The 7,982-nt window shown below is 37.2% G+C and overlaps 1 non-coding gene across 1 annotated transcript; it reads left to right on the top strand.

Moving 5' to 3' along the window:
- Window positions 1-3,117: 3,117 nt before the first annotated feature.
- LOC122475497 lies at window positions 3,118-3,224 on the top strand. Its single transcript, XR_006295194.1, has one exon. It is a non-coding gene; the product is annotated as a U6 spliceosomal RNA (small nuclear RNA).
- The last annotated feature ends 4,758 nt before the right edge of the window (window positions 3,225-7,982 follow it).

Below are 7,982 nucleotides of genomic sequence, written 5' to 3'. Positions count from 1 at the left end.
GAAATGAAAGGGTCCTCAGGTCTGATTTAGCCAGGCATCAATGAGCAATAAACCTTTGGTCGTTGATGACTGTGCTAGTTATTCAATTTAATTGCACTATTTTAGTGTATACTGTGTGTTGCACCCTCATGTTACTTTTCCGAACTGAAGGAATGATTCTACTGGTTGCTGGAGTGCTGCAGATACAGACAGCCTATCTCAGTCTGTTTGGGCTGCTATAACAATTACCATGTGTTGGGTGGCTTATAGACAACACTTATTTCTACAGTTGTGGAGGCTGGGAAGTCAAAGATCTTGGCAACAGCAGATTCAGTGTGGTGGCTGGTAAGAGTCCATTTCTTGGTTTATAGATGGTGCTATCACCTCATGGGGTGGAAGGGACAAGCTAGCTCTCTGGGGTCTCTTTTTCAGAAGCCCTAATCCCAATCAGAATTGAGCTCTCATGACCTAACACCTCCCAAAGGCCCCACCTCCTAAAATCATCACCTTGTGGATGAGAATTTTGGCGTATGAATTTGGTGCAGGGGATATAAATCTACAGACTATAGCACAGCCTTATCTGCCAATTCTCTGCGAGTTGCCTTCAGCCAAAGAGAGCCACTTTTCCTCTGGTCATACTTTCTTCTGAAACCTGGGACTGGTTATATAAACCTTGCTCCATGTCCCAACATGAGAAAGCTCTGAAGGACCATTCTTGCTTTATAGCCCCTTGCGGAATGGCAGAGGCCTTGTATGACTTCATCGTAGTCCAGTTTCTTCCTCAGCCTAATTTTATTTCCTCCCGTTTCCCTTCAAGAACACAACCTAGTAAGCTCTCTGTACTCAAATAAACCTCAGAGTTTGTATACTAGGGAATTCAACTCATTACAGACAGTGCCAGATATGGGTCCAGAAAGATGTGAAGGGATTTTGGAACTGTATCTACAGCAAGGAGAATCCAGGTAGTTGGTTTGAGTATGAGTAGACATTAGCCCAAGGTAGCAATGTGGTTGCTCAGACTTTCACTGGTAGTGAAGTGAATGTTATACTTGAGAACAAGTTAGTAATTTGCTAGATGCATCAGTCTGTGAGACGTTTAGGAGAAAGAGTAATGAAAAAGAAGATACTTGTTGGTGGGAGTAATTGATGTTCTGAAGAAAGATAATAAAAATGGCAAGTGACTAATCAATTAAAAGCTTAGAGTAAAAGCCATTGGACCTTCTTGGGGTCATATAAAGAGATCCCAGCATCCCTATAGCTTGAGATCAAGAAAAGTTGAGAGTCAGGTCCAGAGCTATCCATAAGTGTAAAAGGGCTTCAAGAAGCTTTATATGCTCGATCTGGACAGGTCTCCAGTGGTGGGGAAAGCACCCTGACTAGGGAAGAAAGGAACTCTGTGCATGAGATCAGGGTATTCGGGTTTATACACCTGAAAGTCTTTAATATCCATATCACTTAAGTCTCTGAGGAAGCAGAAGTGGCCTACTCCTCCTTGGTAAGCTAGCACTCTTCCTAGCTTTAAGATAATAGAGGAGTTTGTGGTGACAAGGCAGCATTAATCTTTCAAGATCTGTTTCCATCTCTTCTCCTGGCGACGGACCAGTAATTTGGTCTATCCTCCTTAAAATCCTAGCTCAAATTTATGAGAGTATATGGATGTTAAGATAAATAAGAATCAGGCTAAGGACCATGTACTAAGCCAGGCAGCACTGTTATTGTAGATCTTATTTATCAAGTGGGGAGTAACCAACCTGATGCTTCTTGAAATCTTTTGTCATGAGCTTATTTTAAGCCTCAGTCCCTCAGCTGATATTTGATCAATTGGGCATTGCAATGCTTCAATCCAGAAATGATTGAGAAAATAATTTTTAAGCAATTTTGTGTGATTTCTTTGATAATTTGATTAAAGTTAGGAATTCTTTTCATCACAAATTTCAAATGCACACATGCACCTGAAATATGTGTCATTTTGAGGTTACAAATGAACATCAAGTAAAAAATACTGATTTAGGGCAACTTAGGTTTAAACATACTTAATATCTCAAATTAATATTTGATCTTTTTAAAGGTTATTCGTAGAAAATCAGAGATGCACTGGAATAGATATGTTGGGGCTCATGCTGATATTCTCTTATTTGGAGGAAGTGTTTCAGCTGTGCATTTTGTTCCTGAGATATTAAAAAGGTGATAATGTCACTGTACTACTACCAGAAAAGATGATTTATTTAATTGGACAATAAGATAATGTGATTAGTATAATTTTCCAGAAAGGCAAGAGTGGTCCATTTAAGGTTCATTTCCCACACTATCCTTTTACATTTGAATGAGGGTTAATAAAGAAGAGAATAAAAATGAAATATGAGGATTTTTAGCAGTCTGTTAAAAAGAAAAGCATTTGTCATACTGAATTACCAGTTTCTTGATTTTACTATTTTAAGACCCCCAAAGCATTATAGTTCACTAACCTGTGCCTTGACAATATACTCACTGCAGTAAATTTTTCATTGTAAAGACGTTTTATAAAGAACTTGACCCGTATCATTATATGATGTCTTTTCTTAATAATTTAACAAACACTGACTTCCTGGTGTGAAATGAGCCAATTAAAGTCATTTTAAAAATGCATAAGTATCTCTGGGTTGCTTTCAATTTTAAATAAGAGCAGTATATAATATCCTGCAGCTTAGTTTTTCTATTTGAAAATGTAGCTAATCTGACCACAGTTATTGTTCTGTATCACATATCCCAATTGAATTAACATTTCAGGTCTTCTATGATCTTGTTTTCTAAGTTGGTTTACGAAAGAGATAAGTCCTTCTGAACAATTCCATCTTCCAGTCAACTTGGAAAGCTCTGATCATATATACTCGTGGTTTTTATTCTTTGTTCCTTTCTATTATATTTATCAAGGGAAATATAAACAACATTAGAGCAAATAATCATTTTTAACTTAGTGGGCATAATGTGAAAGAAGATTCCAGCTTCAGTTGATCTCAGAGATTGACCTTGAACTTGGGAATAAAAGTATCCTAAAAAACTGGAAAAAAAAATACATCTGAAAGGAAGAGTCAGTTGATAAGTGTGGCCTAGTACTCAAACTCTGCTCCTAGAAGGGACATTAGGATTTTTACTAGGGATGCTTGCTTTGGCAGTGCATATGCTAACGGAATGATACAGAGAAGGTTAGCCTGGCCACTGTGCAAAGATGATATGCAAATTTGTGACAGGTTCCGCATTAAGTTTTTGTTTTTGTTTTTGTTTTATGAGTGCAATGAAAATAGGAAGGCCACCTACCTTTGAGACCCTGCCTAAATCCTGGGAACCGTAAATGCTTATGTGTTAAATCTCAAAAGCTCAGGTATCTAATTGTATCATTGCTTCTACTGAAAATATATGAGTAGAGAGAATGATGAATGGCAGCATACCTAATTCTATGCAGGTTCTTTTTTGGTTCTGCTTCCTTCCTGGAGCTAAATGGGGGCGTGGTGGGGGGGGAGGGGAAAGGGGCTCAGTCACATGGTCTAGCCAAGGAGGTAAGTTTAACATAGCTTTTGGATTGAAGTGAAAACTTCAGAATCAAGGTGAGACCCTGTTGTCTTTCTTTATGTCAGCTTCTGCAATGCTTGAAAAAAGCAAGTACAGTATTTTCCTAAAACTGGAAGGCCCTGTGATTCATTTCCAAAGACACTGGAAAGAGCAATTCAGCAGAACCCCTCAGCCTGGCAAATAGTCCCTGATGAGCAGGCAGTAGGGGCAAGCTTTGTCCTTATATGCATGCTTCCTGTTACTGTGTAAATCGGGTCACCTAGTAACATCTAACGCTGATTTACCTCTTGTTTAACTTCCAGTGAATCCGTGTCTGTGTCTTGAGAAGCAGCTAGGATTTATTTATAAATATAGGAAATGTAGTTTTACTCTGTTGGCTATAGGAAGTTCTATGCTACTTCTTGATAGGAATTAAAACACTGAGAGGAAAGGACAGAATTATTTCTCCTCCTTCACTATAGTGCACAGCAGAGTCACAGGAGTGCAAAGATTACAGGGAATCTTTGGCAGAAGCTAAGTGCAAGCAGCAGTGGAGCAGAAAAGATGTTTGGCAGAGGGACCTGGATGAGACAGTAGTGCCTTAGGAAGTAGCATTGCTGAGCATAAATAGTGAGACTTATGCGGATGAAGTGAATTGAGAAACAGTAATAGTACCTTGCAGAAGTATCTGTGTCTTTCAGGAACTGCAGCATCCAATGAAAGTAACATAGGTGTCCAGCAGTAGGGATGGTGGTAACCAGGGAGTGTGGTGGTATGTTACAGTCTGAAAAGCAGAGGCCATCTGAAGCAGAAATTAGCGTGGGGAGAATATATACCACCACCACCAATAGTAGAGATTTGATATTATACTTCATGAGAATATGATAAGGTGTCTGTGGCATAGGCTCCATAATGTTTTGCTTCTGGCTGCTTCCCCGAAGTGCAGTTCTTTTTCTCAGTTGAATCCTTCTTAAGTAAAATGAGTACCATGACCCTGTTATTGTTTCCGTTTTATTAAGGGTTCTCTTTAGATTTTGTACATATACTGTGCTATGAAGACTTGTGTCCCCTCCAAATTCACGTGTTGAAATTTTAACCCCCAAAGATGTTGGTAGACATGGGGCTTTTTGGAGCTACTTAAGTCATGAGGGTAGAGTCCTCATTAATGAATTAGGGCCTTTATAAAAGAGAATCCAGTGGAATCGAGTGCCCTTCCACCATGGGAGGACGTGGCAAGATGATAGTATCTAAGAACCAGAAAGTAGGACCTCAATAGACACTGAATCTGCTGATGCCCTCCTGTTGAACTCCTGGGATCCAGAACTATGAGAAATAATCTTCTGTTATTTGTAATCTACACTGTTTGTGATTTTTTTTATAGTAGCCCAAATGGACTGAGGCAATATAAAAGAGCCCTCAGATGTTAAAAAAACAAAAACAACAAAACTACACAAAACAAAACAAAACACAGAACAACAACAAAATGAGTGAACTGGATTGGATGGTTCTCCTGAAGGGTGTGGCAACAAATCTCTCTGTGTCTGACTAAAAATTACCCATTTCCTGTTCTCTAAAGTAAGAAGTTATATTTTCTTCCTGATCGACCAGAGGACACTGTTTATAATTTATAAAAAACATGATGGGTTATGTGAATACAACAAGCAAACTTAAGTGTTAACCTTTAATTTTAGGCTTTTGAGGATCCTCCACTAGGTGCTGTAACAAAGTTTTAACATCTTTACTTAACATCTACATCATAGGAAGCACTGAGTGTCTGTACATTTTAAGGAAAACTACCAATGATCATGAAATATATTAGTATATTAGTATCCATATTTCATAATTGAGAAAACAAATATTCAAAAACATTGAATGCAGAAATATATATATATATATGATAATTTGGTACTAATAAATACATCATATTTATAAATTTGAGACAATTATGAGAAATATACAGTGAATGCAGAAATATATATATTTCTCATAATTGTGTCAAATTTTCACTTTGCTTTGATAGCAAACATTTGGCTTAGCTCAGTTTGTACATGGCTCTGTCTTTTCATTAACTCACCATTCATTTGGACTTAGCTAAGCCATGTTAGCTGTCATTGATGAGAAAAGAGCTTTATGTGAATTATTCATTAGGATGAGTGGGGAAGCATTCCACTCCTGAAACAGTGTTTTTGCTACCTAATACAGGATTTTATGGCAGCTGTCCACCTCCACAGGTATTTGTGCAATCTGGCTACCGCCAGTTTTATTAAAGAGCTTTCTCAAAAATAAAACTAGCTCACTTCTTTATATTTAAATTTTTTCTTTATAATTACTCTATTGAGAAAGTTGTCCTGTAATTGTATTACTTTGCAGGGCTTTTCTGTAAAATGATGTGGTGGCAACAGTTTGCTTTAATCTTCTGGTATAAGACTGGTTATGACATTTGATGGTACGTGTGGGTGTGTTTTGTGCGAAGAGTAAGGTGTAATATGGTATACTCACAATATAGTTGGGGCATTGAGTTGGAAGGTATTGCAGATTGGCTTTCTCAGGAAGCTGACTCTGAAATGGCAAGGAACATTCAGGAATATGATTAGGGAGAGTTATCTTGAGAATGAATAACACCTGTAGGGAGGAGGAGACAGAAGTAGGGTTGAGCAGAGGGTAACTCAGATGGCAATGCAGGACAGAGGCACAATTGAGCTTCAGCTGAGCTGAATGTTCAGCATTGTTCTGGACTGGAGTCAAAGTGCCTGACCTTTGTATCTGTGCATGGAGTGGGGGCAGGCTGCACCCAGGAAGGTGGTGGGCTTGGGGAGATGTCTTTATCTTAGAGCACGGATCTTCTCAGACACACGGATCTGAAGTTTAGGAGAATGGTATGATAAAGATTTGAGATTCATCAATATACAGATATAATTGCTCATATGGAATGAATAAAATTAGCTAGGGAGAGTGTTAAGAGGGAGAAAAGGTCGTCCAAAAAAGCAAAGCTAGCATAATTTCATTTGTTGTTACTTATTTTCGAATCAGGGAGATATTTAAAGTCCTGTCTTTATTTTATTCACATGTTCTATTAACAATTATAGGAGAAAAGGAAACACCGTTTGTCAAAAATACCATATAATTCTCAGAGAGTGCTCAGTAAATATAAATATGAAACAGAGACACGAAGTAATGTAAGTAGTCCAGAAGGGAAGAGCACATTGTCATGAGTGATGATATAGGGTAGTTATGGTATGCAGTGAAAGAACAGTATTGCTATGACTGGTTACTACACGAACAGATCTTCAGACTAGATTCTTGTGTTTGGGATCTTGATTCTGTTGATTGTCTGCAAACTGTTGGAATCACAAATGAGTTCTCTGTGTTATATTTTTCTGAATGTTCAGTCTGCTTCATCTCCTGTTTTTATTCATTTGGAAAAAGGACTATGTTAGAACAAGATAGGGCATTCTCTAAAGCACTTTGGGGTAAAACTGCAATAATTGTGCTAATATTTTTTCTATTTCCTCTTCAATTTCCTTGCTCTTAAGTTTTTTTGACGCTTGTTTTTGTTTTTTTGTATCTCCATAGGCTTTTTGAAATTAAATCTTCTGAACTGGGTGTTATAATTACTTCTGATTAATACAGCATCTCATTAAGCCTTTAAGTCTTTTCATTTTCTTCTAAAATGATTCAGTTCCCAAACAAATACTGATAAGGTTAAGAGGTCTTTTTATTATGAAAGTTTGAAAATCAGTATTCTAATATACATATATATCTCAACTGTTAAGTGCCAGAGAGTAATTTAAATGAAGACTGTTATTTTGATTTTATTCCCCACTCCTATCCTTGGGCAATGTATGTTTTGTGTTTTAAAAAAGAGCTTCTGTGGAAATCTCTCAATGTATTGCAGAAGCATTTGATAGAGTGACTTGTGGTCAGATTTATATTGGTCCAATGCAGTGCACTTCACTTAAATCTTAGTAACTTTAAATCAGGTCAGTAATTTTCTTAATTTAGGGAGATGCTAATATTGAAACTAAAAATGGTTTTTGGCCGAATTAAACAAATTGTTATTACCTGCTAATAACATACATCAAAGTTAAATGTTTAGTGATAACCTGAGGGCCACATGATATAGGCACAGGTGTCATCAAGGAGACAATATCTGAAAAGATAAATTAGAATAAGACTGTAATTCAAGATAAGAGCATCAGAATTAAACTATACTGTAATATCAGGAGATTTTAAAAAATTAATTATTATCAAAACACTTATTCTAAAACATGTGGATCCCTGGTAAGGTGGGAAAGAAAGAATAGAAAGATTTATCTAAAAGTAAATGTTGTGAGCTGGGAAATACAATGGTCTCCCATAAGGGTAAAATAATTCATAAGCCTGAGGGTGAGAAAATCTGGCAAATTATCTTAGTCACATTGCTTACATATGAGGCCACAATTCCTCTATCAAGTAGGTCACAGAGGAGAGGAAGGCTA

This window comes from Prionailurus bengalensis, chromosome D4 (genome assembly GCF_016509475.1).
Source record: "Prionailurus bengalensis isolate Pbe53 chromosome D4, Fcat_Pben_1.1_paternal_pri, whole genome shotgun sequence".
NCBI lineage: Eukaryota > Metazoa > Chordata > Mammalia > Carnivora > Felidae > Prionailurus > Prionailurus bengalensis.
This window is presented reverse-complemented; position numbering and strand designations above follow the sequence as displayed.